Below are 19,374 nucleotides of genomic sequence, written 5' to 3'. Positions count from 1 at the left end.
ATTTATAGAGAATTTGTCTTACCCTGGACTGATGAACATCAAGGCTTTTAGAGATACTTTTGTAACCCTTTCCAACTTTATGCAAGTCAACAATTCTTAATCTCAGGTCTTCTGAGATTGTCGTGGAGAATCGTCTCAGAAATATAGCACTCTTACAAGAACTTGTGAATTCAATATACACTTTAATACAAAGTAGCAAAACTGAGCCCTTCCATGGAAGGACCCTATCACAAACGTAACAGAGCCGAGCCCCTCCATGGAAAGAGACTAAATTCTCATATTACAGAGTCCTGCCTTTATAGGATTCTGTCTTTGCATAACGTATAGAGTCCCCTCCCTCTATATGAAAATAGCTTCCCTTGACTTTTCTCCATGATTATCTTTTCATCTCAGAGCTTGCTTGTTCACGCCCACTAACGCTCATATCTGCTTTTGGTTAGGTTATAACGATGACAGAACCCTTTTCACGTCCTAAAAATAATGTATGCATTGCATGCTTATGTTTTACGTGTTAGTTATCAGTTATCTTGCTTCCATCTTTCTTCCTGTATCCTGCTGACCACAGTACGTCCAGCTGTCATAAATGTACGTATGGTCTTGGTTAATGTACTCTTTCAAAAATAGAGTATAGCCTGGGTGTCATATGGCCTGGGTGTCATCTTCTCTTAATGTGCATGTCCTTGCTACTTCAGCCTGGCAACTAGACCTATTTATATTTAATGCTCAGCTCTCCTTAATGGTTTGCTCCAACAAGATCTCTTCTGTTCGAGGCATGGTTCACATCAGGCAATGCTTCTTGTAAACAGCAAACTCAAATTTTGTGAGTGTTTTTTATAGGGCAAGGCAGCTCTAACCAACATCTCCAATCTCATCTCATTGATTCGACTCTAGGTTAGCTGACTACTGACTCCAATTAGCTTTTGGAAAAGTAATTAGCCTAAGGGTTCACATACTTTTCCCAAGCTACACTGTGAATGTTTAAATAATGTATTCAATATAGACAAGAAAAATACAGTATTTGGTGTGTTATTGATTTAAGCACACTATGTTTGTCTTGTTGTGACTTAGATGAAGATCAGATCAAATTTGATGACCTATTTATGCAGAAAAGCCACTGTAAGTGCCAACACTGATAAATAGGCACAACATAAACTCATCACTACACTACAGTGGTCGAAATTAAATCAACCTCTTCACCCTCCTTATAATTCAGTTAGACCTCATTTTAAATTTGATTGTGAAGTAACATACATAATTATTGCCCATTCATCCATTTGTCGTTTATTCAGTGGGCTGGCATCGTTTGCTTCCCTTCGCTCATCATCTTGGATAGAGTCAAGGACATGTTTTGCATTATTCTAAAGCCCTACTGCAACACGTAGCATCTTTTCCTTTCCCTTACAATACATGTCATTAGTAAGAGTAAAAGCCTGTAACAGCTTATTTTTACAAAGTAAAGCGTAAAAGAGAATGGTATCAATCCGCAAGGCGCGCGGTCAAATGAAAAACAGGAGTTCCAACACTACATTTTACATTTACATTTACATTTAAGTCATTTAGCAGACGCTCTTATCCAGAGCGACTTACAAGTACATACATTCATACTTTTTTGTACTGGCCCCCCGTGGGAATCGAACCCACAACCCTGGCATTGCAAGTGCCATGCTTTACCAATTGAGCCACACGGGACCGAGCTGGGCAGGCAGGCAGCTCAGACTGCGCGGAGCAGCCAGAGCCGTCCGCCAGACAGGAGCAGCCAGAGCCGTCAGCCAGTCAGGAGCTGCCAGAGCCGCCCGCCAGTCAGGAGCTGCCTTCCAGTCATGAGCTGCCCTCCAGTCATGAGCTGCCCCTCAGCCCGGAGCTGCCCCTCAGTCCGGAGCTGCCATTAGTCCGGAGCTGCCCTTCAGTCCAGAGCTGCCTCTCTGTCCGGAGCTGCGCTTCAGTCCGGAGCTGCCCCTCTGTCCTGAGCTACCTCTCTGTCCTGAGCTACTTCTCTGTCCTGAGCTACCTCTCTATCCTGAGCTACCTCTCTGTCCTGAGCTACCTCTCTGTCCTGAGCTGTCTCCTCAATATAGTGGGGACCTTGGTGAGGATTCCTAGGCCAAGGTCGGGGGCGAGGGTTGCCACTCAAAGGACGCTAAGGAGGGGGACAAAGACAATGGTGGAGTGGTGGCCTCGTCCTGCGCCGGAGCCGCCACCGCGGACAGATGCCCACCCAGACCCTCCCCTTGAGTTTTAGGGGTGCATTCGGAGTCCGCACCTCCGGAGGGGGGTACTGTCACGTCCTGACCATAGTTCTTATGTGTTTTGCTTGTTTTAGTGTTGGTCAGGACGTGAGCTGGGTGGGCATTCTATGTTGTGTGTCTAGTTTGTCTGTTTCTGTGTTCAGCCTAATATGGTTCTCAATCAGAGGCAGCTGTCAATCGTTGTCCCTGATTGAGTATCATATATAGGTGGCTTGTTTTGTGTTGGGATTTTGTAGGTGGTTGTTTCCTGTGTCAGTGTTTGTGCCACATGGGACTGTGACGGTTAGTTTGTTTGTTATTTTGTATAGTGTCTTGTTTTCGTGTATATTAAATCATGGAAACTTACCACGCTGCACATTGGTCCTCCGATCCTTCTCGCCTCTCCTCGTCCGAGGAGGAGGAAGAGCTAGACTGCCGTTACACATATTTAGGTAGCCTGTTTTCCCCATTTTGGTTGTGGGTGTATATTTTCTGTTTAGTGTCTGTTCACCTTGCAGAACTGTTTCGTTTTCTCCTCGTTGTTATTTTGTGTAGTGTTCTGTTTTTATAAAAAATATGACGAACACTTACAACGCTGCATTTTGGTCCTCTTCTCGTTCACCAGACGAGAATCGTTACAGAAACACCCACCAACAAAGGACCAAGCAGCGTGGGAACATGGACTCCTGGACATGGGAGGAATTTTGGATGGCAAAGGACCCTGGGCACAGCCGGGGGAGTATTGCCATCCGAAAGAGGAGCTGGAGGCAGCTAGAGCGGAGCGGCGCCACTACGAGGAATTGGCGCGAGGTAACGGGCACGAGAGGCAGCCCCAGAATTTTTTTGGGGGGGCACACGGGTAGATTGGCGGACTCAGGTAGGAGACCTGAGCCAACTCCACGTGCTTACCGTGGCGAGAGTGTGACTGGGCAGGGACCGTGTTATGCGGAGAAGTGCAAGGTTTCCCCAGTGCGCACGCATAGCCCGGTGCGCTACATCGCAGCTCCTCGAATCGGCCGGGCTAGAGTGGGCATCGAGCCATGAGGGATGATGCCGGCTCAGCGCATCTGGTCTCCAGTGCGTCTCCTCAGCCCGGGGTATACTGCACCAGCCCTACGCACGGTGTCTCCAGTTCGCCAGCACAGCCCAGTGCGGCCTGTTCCAACTCCCCGCACTTGCCGGGCTAGTGATGTGATGATGATCCATAGCACGAAGCCTCCAGTGATGATCCATAGCACGAAGCCTCCAGTGATGATCCATGGCACGAAGCCTCCTGTGAGGATCCATGGCACGAAGCCTCCAGTGAGGAACCATGGCATGAGGCCTCCAACGAAGGACGTCAGTCCGGAGCCTCCAGCAACGCCTTCTAGTCCGGAGCCTCCAGCGACGCCCTCTAGTCCGGAGCAGCCGGAGTCTCCCTCCTGTCCGGAGCAGCCGGAGTCTCCCTCCTGTCCGGAGCAGCCGGAGTCTCCCTCCTGTCCGGAGCAGCCGGAGTCTCCCTCCTGTCCGGAGCAGCCGGAGTCTCCCTCCTGTCCGGAGCAGCCGGAGTCTCCCTCCTGTCCGGAGCAGCCGGAGTCTCCCTCCTGTCCGGAGCAGCCGGAGTCTCCCTCCTGTCCGGAGCAGCCGGAGTCTCCCTCCTGTCCGGAGCAGCCGGAGTCTCCCTCCTGTCCGGAGCAGCCGGAGTCTCCCTCCTGTCCGGAGCAGCCGGAGTCTCCCTCCTGTCCGGAGCAGCCGGAGCCGCCCGTCTGTCCTGAGCAGCCGGAGCCGCCCTTCACTACGAAGCTGCCGGAGTCGCCCTTCACTGCGGCGCTGCCGGAGTCTCCCATCTATTCGGGGCCCGCTGCAAGGGACCCCAGTCCGAGTTCGGCGGCGAGGTTCGCCGCTCCAAAGGCGCCACTTAAGTGGGCAAAGACTATGGTGGAGTGGGGTCCACGTCCCGCGCCAGAGCCGCCACCGCGGACAGACGCCCACCCAGACCCTCCCCTATAGGTTCAGGTTTTGCAGCCGGAGTCCGCACCTTTGGTGGGGGGATACTGTCACGTTCTGACCTTAGTTCCTTTTTTATGTCTTTGTGTTAGGTTGGTCAGGGCGTGAGTTGGGGTGGGTCCTCGTTGTTATTTTGTGTAGTGTTCTGTTTTTATAAAAAATATGACGAACACTTACCACGCTGCATTTTGGTCCTCTTCTCCTTCACCAGACGAGAATCGTTACAACAACACAGAGTTACACATGTAGTAAACAATAAACAAGCCAATAACACAATAAACAAGTCAATGACACAGTAGAAAAAGAAAGTCTATATACAGTGTGTGCAAAAGGCATGAGGAGGTAGGCAATAAATAGGCCATAGGAGCGAATAATTACAATTTAGCAGATTAACCTGTTTGGGGTGCAAGCCCGACCTCGGACCGAAAATGACAACAGCTGCAGAGCGCGAAATTCAAAATCTATTTTTTTAAAATATTTAACTTTTACACATTAACAAGTCCAATACAGCATTTGAAAGATAAACATCTTGTCAATCCAGCCAACATGTCCGATTTTTTAAATGTTTTACAGAGAAAACACCACATATATTTATGTTAGCTCACCACCAAATACAAAAGTGGACAGACACGTATGAATTATGATTATGAAGTATGAATTATGATTGAAGTAGCATGCACAACCAACCGAAATAAACTAAAACCAACCTAAAGAGCCCAGAAAAAACGACCTCAGATGACAGTCATATAACATGTTACACAATAAATCTATGTTTTGTTCATAAAAAGTGCATATTTTAGCTATAAATCAGTTTTACATTGATGCTACCCAAAAATGCTAATACATAGCTACAGTCTGAATCCAGCCGGGAGTAGCCAGAGAAAATACATACACCAACGTCGGCTACTAATTACACCTCATAAAACATTTCAGAAAAACATATGGTGGATAACTAATGAAAGACAGATATCTTGTGAATACAGACAACATTTCCGATTTTTGAAGTGTTTTACAGCGAAAACACAATATATCGTTATATTAGCTAACATCATAAGCTAGCATAAGGCAGCATTGATTCTAGTCAAGCGCTAGCCTAGCATAGTTAGCAGCGTTAGCATTCAACAGTTCGACATATATATGAAAAAGCATCCCAAATTGGGTCTTATCTTTCTTGGTACTCCATCAGAATGTTGTAACGGGGTCCAATGTCCAGTAGAGTCTTTAGTTGGGTTCCAGAACGAAAGATTTCCCTCTTTGGTTAGCTAGCACGGTAGCATTGCTGCGCCAGAAAGCGTTTCTTCAAAAAATTCTTCCGTCGTTTCACATCTAAAGTCCAGAATAAATTGCAATAATATAATTAAAGTATATTGAAAAAACAACCTTTAGGATGATTTTGTGACATGTAGCAAATAATATCGTAGTCAGGCATCATATTCAAAGTTATCTACCTCGTTCCAGAAGCCGAGATCAAATTATCCTTCGCGCCCGGATTTTTATTTTAACTGCGCATGTCTCACAAGAAGTTCTGTTATTCAGTCCAGGGACGAGATATTCGACCCCTTTCAATTCTCACTTCCGCATTACAGTCTGACGTACACCTCTGACGTGTCCCTATTGTCCCAAGTCAAATGGCCTTTTATAGAGAAGGTCTTAAAGAGACACATCGCATTTTGGGAAACTCAATTCGGCTGGGAAAATGGCTGTAAAAATATTTCTGTTCGACTTAGAGAAACAATTCAAACCTTTTTAGAAACTACAGACTGTTATCTATCCAACAGTAGTAAATATATGCATATTGGAAAATAAAAAGTTTCTTAGGAGGCCGTTTGAAAATGTGCACACATTTTCCAGTTTTTTCAATATTCAGCGTGCAGCCAGAACAGGTTAACACTGGAGTGATAAATGAGCAGATGATGATGTGCAAATAGAGATACTGGTGTGCAAAGAGCAGGAAAGTAAATAAAATAAAAACAGTATGGGGATGAGGTAGGTAGATTGGGTGGGCTATTTACAGATGGACTATGTACCGCTGCAGCAATCGGTTAGCTCCTCAGATAGTTGATGTTTAAAGTTGGTGAGGGAAATAAAAGTCTACAACTTCAGCGATTTTTGCAATTCGTTCCAGTCACTGGCAGCAGAGAACTGTAAGGAAAGGCGGCCAAATGAGGTGTTGGCTTTGAGGATGATCAGTGAGATATACCTGCTGGAACGTGTGCTACAGGTGGGTGTTGTTATCATGACCAGTGAACTGAGATAAGGCGGAGCTTTACCTAGCATAGACTTATAGATGATCTGGAGCCAGTGGGTCTGGCGACGAATATGTAGCGAGGGCCAGCCGACTAGAGCATACAGGTCGCAGTGGTGGGTGGTATAAGGTGATTTGGTAACAAAACGGATGGCACTGTGATAGACTGCATCCAGTTTGCTGAGTAAAGTATTGGAAGCTATTTTGTAGATGACATCGCCGAAGTCGAGGATCGGTAGGATAGTCAGTTTTACTAGGGTAAGTTTGGCGGCATGAGTGAAGGAGGCTTTGTTGAGAAATAGAAAGCCGATTCCAGATTTGAGTTTGGATTGGAGATGTTTAAAATGAGTCTGGAAGGAGAGTTTACAGTCTAGCCAGACACCTAGGTATTTATAGTTGTCCACATATTCTAGGTCGGAACCGTCCAGGGTGGTGATGCTAGTCGGGCGGGCGGGTGCGGGCAGCGAACGGTTGAAAGCATGCATTTGGTTTTACTAGTGTTTAAGAGCAGTTGGAGGCCACGGAAGAAGTGTTGTATGGCATTGAAGCTCGTTTGGAGGTTAGTTAGCACAGTGTCCAAGGAAGGGCCAGAAGTATACAGAATGGTGTCGTCTGCGTAGAGGTGGATCACGGAATCGCCCGCAGCAAGAGCGACATCATTGATATATACAGAGAAAAGAGTCGGCCCGAGAATTGAACCCTGTGCTACCCTCATAGAGACTGCCAGAGGTCCGGACAACATGCCCTCCGATTTGACACACTGAACTCTGTCTGTAAAGTAGTTGGTGAACCAGGCGAGGCAGTCATTAGAAAAACCAAGGCTATTGAGTCTGCCGATAAGAATACGGTGATTGACAGAGTCGAAAGCCTTGGCCAGGTCGATGAAGACGGCTGCACAGTACTGTCTTTTATCGATGGTGGTTATGATATCGTTTAGTACCTTGAGCGTGGCTGAGGTGCACCCGTGACCGGCTCGGAAGCGTGATTAAACAGCGGAGAAGGTACGGTGGGATACGAAATGGTCAGTGATCTGTTTATTAACTTGGCTTTCGAAGACTTTAGATAGGCAGGGCAGGATGGATATAGGTCTGTAACAGTAAGGGTCTAGGGTGTCACCCCCCTTTGAAGAGGGGGATGACCGCGGCAGCTTTCCAATCTTTAGGGATCTGGGACGATACGAAAGAGAGGTTGAAAAGGCTGGTAATAGGGGTTGCAACAATGGCGGTGGATAGTTTTAGAAAGAGAGGGTCCAGATTGTCTAGCCCAGCTGATTTGTACGGGTCCAGTTTTTGCATCTCTTTCAGAACATCTGCTGTCTGGATTTGAAATGTTCGATTATCGTGGATTTATCGGTGGTGACAGTGTTTCCTAGCCTCAGTGCAGTGGGCAGCTGTGCTCTTATTCTCCATGGACTTTAGTGTCCCAGAACTTTTTGGAGTTAGAGCTGCAGGATGCAAATTTTTGTTTGAAAAAGTTAGCCTTTGCTTTCCTAACTGACTCTGTGTGTATTGGTTCCTGACTTCCCTGAACAGTTGCATATCGTGGGGACTATTCAATGCTATTGCAGTCCACCACAGGATGTTTTTGTGCTGGTCAAGGGCAGTCAGGTCTGGAGTGAACCAAGGGCTATATCTGTTCTTAGTTCTGCATTTTTTGAACGGGGCATGCTTATTTAAGATGGTGAGGAAATTATTTTATATAGAATGACCAGGCATCCTCGACTAACGGGATGAGGTCGATATCCTTCCAGGATACCCGGGCCAGGTCGATTAGAAAGGCCTGCTCGCAGAAGTGTTTTAGGGAGCGTTTGACAGTGATGAGGGGTCATTTGACAGCGGACCCATAGCAGATACAGGCAATGAGGCAGTGATCGCTGAGATCCTGATTGAAAACAGCGGAGGTGTATTTGGAGGGCAAGTTGGTCAGGATAATGTCTATGAGGGTGCCCATGTTTACGGATTTAGGGTTGTACCTGGTGGGTTCCTTGATGATTTGTGTGAGATTGAGGGCATCTAGCTTAGATTGTAGGACTGCCGGGGTGTTAAGCATATCCCAGTTTAGGTCACCTAACAGAACGAACTCTGAAGCTAGATGGGGGCGATCAATTCACAAATGGTGTCCAGGGCACAGCTGGGAGCGGAGGGGGGTTGATAGCAGGCGGCAACAGTGAAAGACTTATTTCTGGAGAAGTTAATTTTTAAAATTAGAAGTTCAAACTGTTTGGGTATAGACCTGGAAAGTATGACAGAACTTTGCAAGCTATCTCTGCAGTAGATTGCATCTCCTCCCCCTTTGGCAGTTCTATCTTGACGGAAAATGTTGTAGCTGGGTATGGAAATCTCAGAATTGTTGGTGGCCTTCCTAAGCCAGGATTCAGACACGGCAAGGACATCAGGGTTGGCGGAGTGTGCTAAAGCAGTGAGTAAAACAAACTTAGGGAGGAGGCTTCTGATGTTGACATGCATGAAACCAGGGTTTTTTCTATCACAGAAGTCAACAAATGAGGGTGCCTGGGGACACGCAGGGCCTGGGTTTACCTCCACATCACCCGAGGAACAGAGGAGGAGTAGGATGAGGGTACGGCTGAAGGCTTTCAAAACTGGTCTCCTAGAGCGTTGGGGACAAAGAATAAAAGGAGCAGATTTCTGGGCTAATAAATAGGCACAACACAAACTTATCATTACACTATTGTCTTTCTAAATTAAATCAACCTCTCCACCCTCTGTATCATTCAGCTAGACCTAATATAAATTCAATTGTGAAGTAACATGCACAATTATTGCCCATTCATCCATTTGTCATTTATTCAGTGAGGAGAGAGAGACGCATTAGCTCCTGACTGGGTACCAATTTCCTACAGCGCATTGTCTGGGAAGTTAAATTCGGAAAAGTTGTGAAAAGAACAGGTAAAAAGGCTGTAAATACATTTCTGTTTGTAATTTAAAAAATTCGGACAAATGAGCAATGTAATATACAGACATTTAGGAAAAATCAGAGAAGGAGCAGGCAATAGCTTTTTTTTTTTTTAGCTTTGTGCCAGTAACCGAAAGGTCGCTGGTTCGTATCCCTGACATGACAAGGTGGACAAATCGGATGTTCTGCCCTTGAACAAGGCAATTAACCTCCAACAACACCTCCCCGGGCGCCATTGACATCGATTAAGGCAGCCCCCAACAACTCTCTGATTCAGAAATGTGGAAGACACATTTCGGTTGACTGTATCCCCTTTCCCTTAACTTCTGTGCCCTCATTCGTAAGTTTACTCCAGGACTTACTGGTGGGGCCTGCAGATAACAAGATCTCTCATTAACATAAAGCATAATAGTCATCAAAAAGATAATAAATGTTTCTTTATACCCTGCAAACAGCTAGAATTTCAGATCACCATAGTCAACCTATAAGTACTGCTACTATAGCAACTGATTGTTTAAACTCACATTGTCCAGTTCTGTAGCACATACATAAATGTCACAAGCAAATAAAGGACCTTCACGAATGGTCCTCCAGGATTATAGAGAAGCCACTGCAAATCTAAATGTCAACTGTGCATAACACTTTCCAATTAGGCTTCATGCACACAGCAGCTGGGAGGTGACCAGTGCGTTATCAGCCCCTCCGTTCCTAAAGGCCCTGGAGACAGACTGCCTGAGTGACACAGATGCGTAGAGACCCACACACTCAGGGATCAGTCAGAACACTATGTCCAGACAAAGGAAATAACTAAATTAATTGTTTTACTAGACTGGTATCACTGCTGTTCCTATACCGTATGTAGGCCTATTGAACTGGTTAATTAGCTAGTTATAGGCATGCGTTCATGGGTGGTATTTGGGTTGATATGAGAAATATTTATTTGCAGTAAATTCAGGTTGTAAGACATGAATGAGGGTCAACACCATGTGGAGTATACATAGAATGAACAGCAGGCGAGGTCCACTCCACACTACCCCCAACAAGTCTCATCATCTCCTCAAGAAGTGTTGGTGAGGATGACTGTTGTCTGTGTGTCATCACCACTCCCATGGCACTCCACTCATTATCCTGAAGCCAGATGATGGGTCATTTGCACCGCATTGGTGCAACAGACGTCTGTGGATCCGCTCCTAATGACACCCCCAGGGCCTGGCCAATCAGACTGGGCCCTTGTGGTACAGTAGAGGAGATGCAGTCTGCATGCCAGTGTGTCATGTGGCCTGGGACTCCATTGTCCTTGAGTCAGAGAGATGCCCGCTGTCCCAGACCATCAAACAGACAGACCAGGGAAATAGGTGCGGCTGTGTGAAGTAGCCTGTTGCCCTGCCTCAGTGAATCTTCTCTCTTTAACTAAGGAGTCTCTCCAAACACTGAAGAGGCTCATCTGAATCATATTACTGGATGGTGGGACGTGAGAGAGGTTGGGGGGGGGGGTCTGCTGATCTGCTCTTTCTATTCCATGTTTCCAGAGGCTAATTGCCAACTCTATTAGCATAAATACCACCGCCTACGCCCTAAACCGGGAGGCTCAACTCCCTCCCCAATTATTACAGGCACTTCTACTCTGGTGGGTTCTCCGGCAATCCTTGGGCAGGGGAAGGGAAAGAAGTTTAGCAGAGTTTAGCAGAGTTAGCTAGCGAGCCCAGTTGTAGCACAGCAGCTGCAAACCTATTGTGGTTGGCAGGCAGTGACACAGTGGTACTGGTCTGCCGCCCACTAACATCTAATACCCCAGCAGCACTACGCTAAGGATGAGTGTTGGTTCCAATAAATGTGAATGACTCGAGCTCTTGGAAGGGCCTCAAAGCAGGAACAGTGAGTGTGCCAGGAGGGTATCCATGGCTTTTCCAGGGACGGGGCTTCTAAGAGCCTAATATGGCACCCACACTTGAACCCTGCCAAGCCCCTGAAGGCATCCATCATAAACACCCCTCTCAAGAGCTGCTCCCCCCCAGTCCCCCTCACACAACCACACTGCAATACCAACATGCTCTGCTCTATCCTCATATCTCTCCCTTTCTTTCTCGCTTCCTCTTACTCCCTGCCTCAAGGACGAGTTGTATCAATTATGTTATTCCTTCTGGATGTAGATTTTAGATACATGTTCCCAGTCTTGTTCCCCAGCCTCTCTTTTGTGTACTGGTGGTGGACACTTCCTGTTATGGCACTCATCCATGCAGAGAAATCACATACTCTAAACACAGAATGAAATGTATATTTGAGCAGATACATTTACAGTGCCTTCAGAAAGTATTCACACCCCTTGACTTTTTCCACATGTTGTTACAAAGTGGGATTAAAATGGATTTAATTGTATTTTTTGTCAATCATCTACACAAAATACTCTGTAATGTTAAAGTGGAAGAAATGTTTTAACATTTATAAAAAATAAAACACAAATATATCTTCATTAGATAAGTATTCAACCCCCTGAGTCAATCACCTTTGGCAGCGATTACAGCTGTGAGTCTTTTTGGGTATGTCTCTAAGAGCTTTCCACACATGGATTTTGCAACATTTGCGCATTATTCTTTTCATAATTCTTCAAGCTCTGTCAAATTCTTCAGGTCTTGCGATAGATTTTCAAGCAGATTTAAGTCAAAACTGTAACTAGGCCACTCAGGAACATTCATACTCGGCCACTCAAGAACATTCACAGTCTTCTTGGTAAGCAACTCCAATTGTCACACCAGCCTTCACTTTAGCTCCCCCGCCTGTCCATCTCAGGCGTTCGGCGTCGCCAGCCTTCTAGCTGCTGTCGAACCTACTGCTGGAAAACGCCATTCCCTCATCAACCCCGGACTTGTCTCGTCATCATTACACACACCTGGTTCCAATCCCCATTCTATCACTGTACATATATTCCCTCTGCCATTTGTCTTTGTCGGTCATTGCAAAAGTTACTTGTTTTCCTGAGAGGAATCTCTCCTACTATTTCCTGAGTACTTTATATTTTGCACTTTGGGTTCGCTGTCACGCCCTGACCGTAGAGAGCTGTTTATGTCTCTTTTTTGGTTTGGTTAGGGTGTGATTTGGGTGGGCATTCTATGTTAATTTTCTATGTTTTGTATTTCTTTGTGTTTGGCCGGGTGTGGTTCTCAATCAGAGGCAGCTGTCTATCGTTGTCTCTGATTGAGAACCATACTTAGGTAGCTTTTTCCCCACATGGTTTTTGTGGGTAGTTATTTTCTTTTTAGTGTTTTGCAATTTAAAGGACTGTTTCGGTTTCATTTTTTCTCTTGTTATTTTGTTATAGTGTTCTGTTCTAATAAAAAAGCATGAACACTTACCACGCTGCGCTTTGGTCCGACTACTCTTCTTCAGATGACGAAAACCGTTACATTCGCCCTGTGCCTTTTTGTTATGAAGATATATTTTGAGCACAACAGCATTTGGGTTTCGTCCGGCTTTGATGTATGGTGCTTAAATAAACTCAGTAGTTCTAAACCTGCGACTGCCTCCTGCCTACTCCTCTCTACACCAGTGACAGAATGACCGACCCTAGAAAACAGGAAGCAGCAGGACACCCAACTTCTCCGCTGTAGGAGCGAAGCTCCGCCACCACAACTCGTGCCTGGAACGCCTCGGAACTGCCATGGACGAGGTGCTTCACCACCTTCCCAGCTCCCCGCGGTCGTTCCAGCCACCATCTACATCACCTGGTCTGATCTGCAACGTTCACCTGCCCCTCCTGGTGCTGTTTGACTGCACCCCAGCTCATTGTAGAGGGTTTCTCCTGCAGTGTGACCTCCACCTATCCCGTCATGCCTGGGCAGCCTCCAAGTGGGACAAGGTGGCCTTGGTGATCTCGGTGCTGACAGGCCGGGCTATGGAGTGGGCGCACGCAGTCTGGGAGAGGGACGGACCAGAAGTGCAGTCCTATGAGCACTTCACCCAACTCTTCTGTGCCGTCTTCGACCACCCTACAGAGGACCGAGAGGGAGGTGAGCGTCTCCTACATCTACGCCAGGGGTCCAGGACAGTGTTGGAGTACGCTCTGGATTTACGGACGGTGGCTGCGTCCACTGTCTGGAACGACCAGGCCCTGTTGACGGATTTCCACAGCCTGAGCTGGGCTGTCGTGATGAGGACGTCACTCTGGACCAGGTCATCGCCATGGCCATCCGCCTGGATAATCTCTTGAGTGCCCGTCGTCGCCCATCCCGGGGGTTTGGGTCTCTCCCAGGAATCTCCAGCGAGACTATAAGCCCATGGAGGTGGGCACAACGCACCTTCCCCCTGAGGAACGCCAATGCCGCTGTCAACAGGGTCTCTGCTCCTACTGCGGGGAGTCGGACCACCCCTGGAACACCTGTCCCAGAAGGAGAACCCGGCGAGGAAGCGACAGGCCAAGGAGCGCTCCTGCACCTTCCCAGGTAGGTGTGGACGTTCCTGGCTCCTCTCTGTCCACCCATTTCAATGGCATTTGAGAACATGTTTGAAACTTGGAAACATGAACACAGTAGCTAGCTCCATTCAAACAACTGATTGAGAAATAAGCTCATCAACTACGCCTGCAGCAGACGTGATACCCTCTGTCATGGCATTGAAACGCCTGTCGACACAGGCTGCGAACAAGCGAGTCAGTGGCATTCTCTCTTTACTGTGTCGCCACCATGCTCAATGCTATGTACAAGGACCGCTACTTCAATGCAGACAAGAAACAGGGTTAACGTGAAAAGTTACACACACAGCTAGACAAGATGGAAATGGACACAGTGACAGTGCGGACAGAGGAAGAGAGGCCACGGACAGAGAGAGCTGAAACGTCACTGCTTGACACGTATGATGAAATCCTGTTTGAGAATTAAACGACTGAACAAATTAAAACTTCTTGTCAATAGGGGGAGCTGTTAGCACTATTTTTTTCTTGGTGTTCCCAAATTAAACTGCCTCGTATTCAACTCTTGCTCGTACAATATGCATATTATTATTACTATTGGATAGAAACCACTCTCTAGTTTCTAAAACCGTTTGAATTATGTCTGTAAGTGAAACAGAACTGGACTTAGAGCAATTTCCCTATGTGGAGTTGAGAAATGCAGATTATTCCAAGCTGTTCTTAGACCTGTGTATAACTTTCCCTGTCTTCTATTGGTTGAGATGCACTGCATACGCCTTCCCCTGGGTGTCAGCGAATAGAGGGCCTTGAAATGGAGTCTCTACGCAGATCAGGAAGTCTATGAATGGATTGGAATGTATGTGTCCCTTCTTTTGATTCTTCGCGCTGACGCACTAAGGACATTGGCATGTCGTTTTAGAAGCTCCCGTTTTAGCTTCTAGTTATATCCGGCTCTGTTTTTATTCGATATAGGCTTTAAAGACATCATAATCTTGTTATTTTAAACCGATTTATATCAGTTTATGTCAGTATATTGCGATTTTCGGGCATTTCATTTTCTGCCGTTGTAGGAAGTTGGGTATCTCTCTCTCGCATGCCATTGTGTACTGCTAATTGCAACGTGGAAGAAAACATTCTCCAACCCAGCAACGATTCTTTTGGACAAAGGACACCTATACCAAGATTCTGATGGGAGTTCATCAAAAAGTAGGAACTATTTATGCTGATAATTCGTTGTTCTGTTGAAAAAAGTAAAATGCATAAGACACAATTATTTGCAGTGTAGCCTTGCGTTATCGCACCCTGTATTGCACCCTGTATTGCACAGTAACATTCATTTTAAAAATGTAATTCAGCGATTGCATTAAGAACTCATTTGTCTTTCAATTGCTGACCAACCTGTATTTTTTTAGTCAAGTTTATGATTAGTTTTCGATAAGAATAGGTGGCTTTCCAAGATGGCGCCGGACAGATTGCTTGAGCTTTTGGCTACTTTTCTCATTGTATAAGCACGATTTGTGCCGCTAAATATGCACATTTTCGAACAAACTCTATATGCATTGTGTAATATGATGTTACAGGACTGTCATCTGAAGAATTCTGAGAAGGTTTGTGAAAAAATTTATATATTTTGGTGGTTTACACGTTATCGCTCTTTTTGCCTTGAATCAATGCTGGGGTGATGTTTGCACATGTGGTAAACTAATATAACGCTATATTGTGTTTTCGCTGTAAGACACTTAGAAAATCTGAAATATTGTCTGGATTCACACGATCTGTGTCTTTCATCTGCTGTACGCTGTGTATTTTTAAGAAATGTTTTATGATGAGTAATTAGCTAATACACGATGGTCTCTGTAGTTATTCTAGTCATTTTAGTGAGAGTTGTGATGGGGGCTGCAATGGTAAACTATGATTTATACCTGAAATATGCAAATTTTTCTAACAAAACCTATGCTATACAATAAATATGTTATCAGACTGTCATCTGATGAGGTTGTTTCTTGGTTAGTGGCTATTTATATCGCTATTTGGTCGAATTTGTGATAGCTACTGATGGAGTAAAAAAATGGTGGAGTAAAAAAGTGGTGTCTTTTGCTAACGTGGTTAGCTAATAGATTTACATATTGTGTCTTCCCTGTAAAACATTTTAAAAATCAGAAATGATGGCTTGATTACCAAGATGTGTATCTTTCATCTGGTGTCTTGGACTTGTGATTTAATGATATTTAGATGCTACTATTTACTTGTGACGCTATGCTAGCCTATGCTAGTCAGCTTTTTTACTGGTGGGGGTGCTCCCGGACCCGGGTTTCTGAGGAAGTAGAGGTTAACAACGAAACAGCACAGCAAGTAAGTGAAATAAATGGGTTTTGATTATGTTTTACTGGTAATGGGGACATACGTAAATGCCAACAAAATAACTTTTTGGTCAGTGTGGTGTGTGTGTGTAACCTTTATTTAGTTAGAAAAGTCAGTTAAGAACAAATTCTTATTTACAATGATGGCCTACCCCGGCCAAACCCAGACGACGCTGGGACAATTGTGCGCCGCCCTACGGGACTCCCAATGATGGTCGGGTGTGATACAGCCTGTATTCGAACCAGGGACTGTGGTGACGCCTCTTGCACTGAGATGCAGTGCCTTAGACCGCTGTGTCCATGTGTGTGCGTTAACTATTTAACTGTACTAGAATGCTTAAAAGGCCACAAAAATGTTAAATATCGGTTATCGGTGTAATTTGTTTGGCAAGGAAAATATTGGATATCGGTATCAGCCAAAAATGTCATATCGGTGCATCCCTAAACACAACACTACATAAAGAGAGACCTAAGACAACAACATAGAAAGTCAGCAACACATGAAAACACAACATGGTAGCAGCACAAAACATGGTACAAACATTATTGGGCATAGACAGCAGCACAACGGGCAAGAAGGTAGAGACAATGCGACTTAAGCACATTTGTGAATCGTTTCAGGAAGCTAGGCGTATGTTTAGCATGTTTAGTCTTGATATCTTTGGTTGTTTACTACATTACTCACTCTGTTTAGCACATGGCCTCACGTGAATCCTTAAATTGATGGGTCGGGCTAAGGCTTAAGAGGTTGTGAACAATGTTGAATGGGAGTAGACAAAGAGGAGCTCTCAAGTAGGTGAGCTTTCAAGCAGAATTACTTTCTAATTTTTCCTCAACAGCAATGTAAAAAATATTTATTTTCTTTATTTACATAGTACCAAATCCGGGTAGTGGGTCACATTTTTACGCATGAACTTATTTAGGTTTGCCATAACAAAGGTGTTGAATACTAAATGACAAGACATTTCAGCTTTTAACTAACAAAAAACATAATTCCACTTTGACATTGTGTGTTAAGGCTGTCGCTTTCCTCATCCTCAGATGAGGTGAGGAGAGAAGGATCTTCAGACCAAAATGCGGAGTCAGGGAAATATGCCATCTTTATTTTTATAACGAAAAACCGATGACACGAAAACAAACACTTTCAAAACTTACAAAATAACAAAACAACGTAGAACGAAACCTGAACATAAACTCACATCACTAAACGTAAACTTACGGACAGGAACGTTACATCAAAACACACGAACAGCCAAACAGCTCCGAAAGTGAATAACATCGACAACACGAAAACATCACAGGAGACAATCACCCACAAACAAACAGTGAGAATGCCCTACCTAAATATGACTCTTAATTAGAGGCAAACGCAAACCACCTGCCTCTAATCAAGAGCCATACCAGGCAAACCAAAACCAACATAGAAACAGATAACATAGAATGCCCACCCAACCTCACGTCCTGACCAACTAACACACAAAAACTAACATAAATAGGTCAGGAACGTGACAGTACCCCCCCCACAAGGTGCGAACTCCGGACGCACCAGCACAAAGTCTAGGGGAGGGTCTGGGTGGGCATCTAACCACGGTGGTGGTTCAGGCTCGGGGCGCGGTTCCCACCCCACCATAATCCATCCTAACTTCCTCCCTCCAAGAATGTCCACCCTCTTTTGACCCCCACAAAATTCCCTTAACAACATATCTAATAGGGACAACACCGGGACAGAGAGATAAATCAAGAAAGAGGGATAGATAAGAATATAGAGATAGATGAAGATAGAGAGGGAGATTAGGATAGAGGGGCAACTCCGGACTGAAAGGCAGCTCCGGACAGAGAGACAGCTCTGGACTGATGGGCAGTTCTGGGTATCCAGCCTTTTCAGGCTGAAGGACAGCTCATGGCTGACTGACGAATCTCGATGCTCATGGCTGGCTGACGGCTCTCGGCGCTCATGGCAGGCTGACGGCTCTCGACGCTCATGGCAGGCTGACGGCTCTCGACGCTCATGGCAGGCTGACGGCTCTCGACGCTCATGGCAGGCTGACGGCTCTCGACGCTCATGGCGCTCTGGCTGCTCATGGCTCTCTGACGGCTCTGGCTGCTCATGGCTCGCTGGCGGCTCTGGCTGCTCATGGCTCGCTGGCGGCTCTGGCAGATCCTGTCTGGTTGGCGGCTCTGGCAGATCCTGTCTGGTTGGCGGCTCTGGCAGATCCTGTCTGGTTGGCGGCTCTGGCAGATCCTGTCTGGTTGGCGGCTCTGGCAGATCCTGTCTGGTTGGCGGCTCTCGACGCTCATGGCAGGCTGACGGCTCTCGACGCTCATAGCAGGCTGACGGCTCTCGTAGGCTCAGATGGCGCTGGGGAGACGGATGGCTCAGATGGCGCTGGGGAGACGGATGGCTCTGGCCGGATATGGCGCACTGTAGACCTGGTGCGTGGTGCCAGAACTGGAGGCACCGTGCTAATGACAAGCACCTTCCTACTAGTGCGGGGAGCAGGGACAGGGCACACTGTATTCTCAAAGCCTACTCTATCCCTGATGCGTGGTACCGGCACTGGTGACGCCGGGCTGAGGACAAGCACATCAGGATTAGTAGGGGGAGAATATACAGTGTGTACAGGGCTCTGGAGACGCACTGGTAGCTTAGTGCGTGGGGCCGGAACTGGAGGCACCGGGCTAGATACACGCACTACAGGGAGAGTGCGTGGAGGAGGAACAGGGCTCAGGATACGCACTGGTAGCCTAGTGCGTAGTGTATACACTGTAGGTACTAGGCTGGGGCGGGGAGGTGGTGCCGGAAATACCGGACCGTGGAGGCGTACTGGCACTCTTGAGCATTGAGCTTGCCCAACCTTACCTGGTTGAATACTCCCGGTTGCCCGACCAGTGCGGGGAGGTGGAATAACCCACACCGGGCTATGTAGGCGAACCGGGGAAACCATGCGTAAGGCAGGTGCCATGTATGCCGGCCCGAGGAGACGCACTGGAGACCAGACGCGTTTAGCCGGCCTCATGACACCTGGCTCAATACTCAATCTAGCCCTACCAGTGCGGGGAGGTGGAATAACCCGCACTGGGCTATGCACTCGTACAGGAGACACCGTGCGCTCTACTGCGTAACACGGCGCCTGCCCGTACTCCCGCTCTCCACGGTAAGCCTGGGAAGTGGGCGCAGGTCTCCTACCTGCCCTTGGCCCACCACCTCCTAGCCCCCCCCCCAAGAAATTTTTGGGAATTACT

The sequence above is a fragment of the Salvelinus fontinalis genome, chromosome 16, assembly GCF_029448725.1.
Source record: "Salvelinus fontinalis isolate EN_2023a chromosome 16, ASM2944872v1, whole genome shotgun sequence".
Classification (NCBI taxonomy): Eukaryota; Metazoa; Chordata; class Actinopteri; order Salmoniformes; family Salmonidae; genus Salvelinus; species Salvelinus fontinalis.
Note: the sequence above shows the minus strand (reverse complement) of the source record.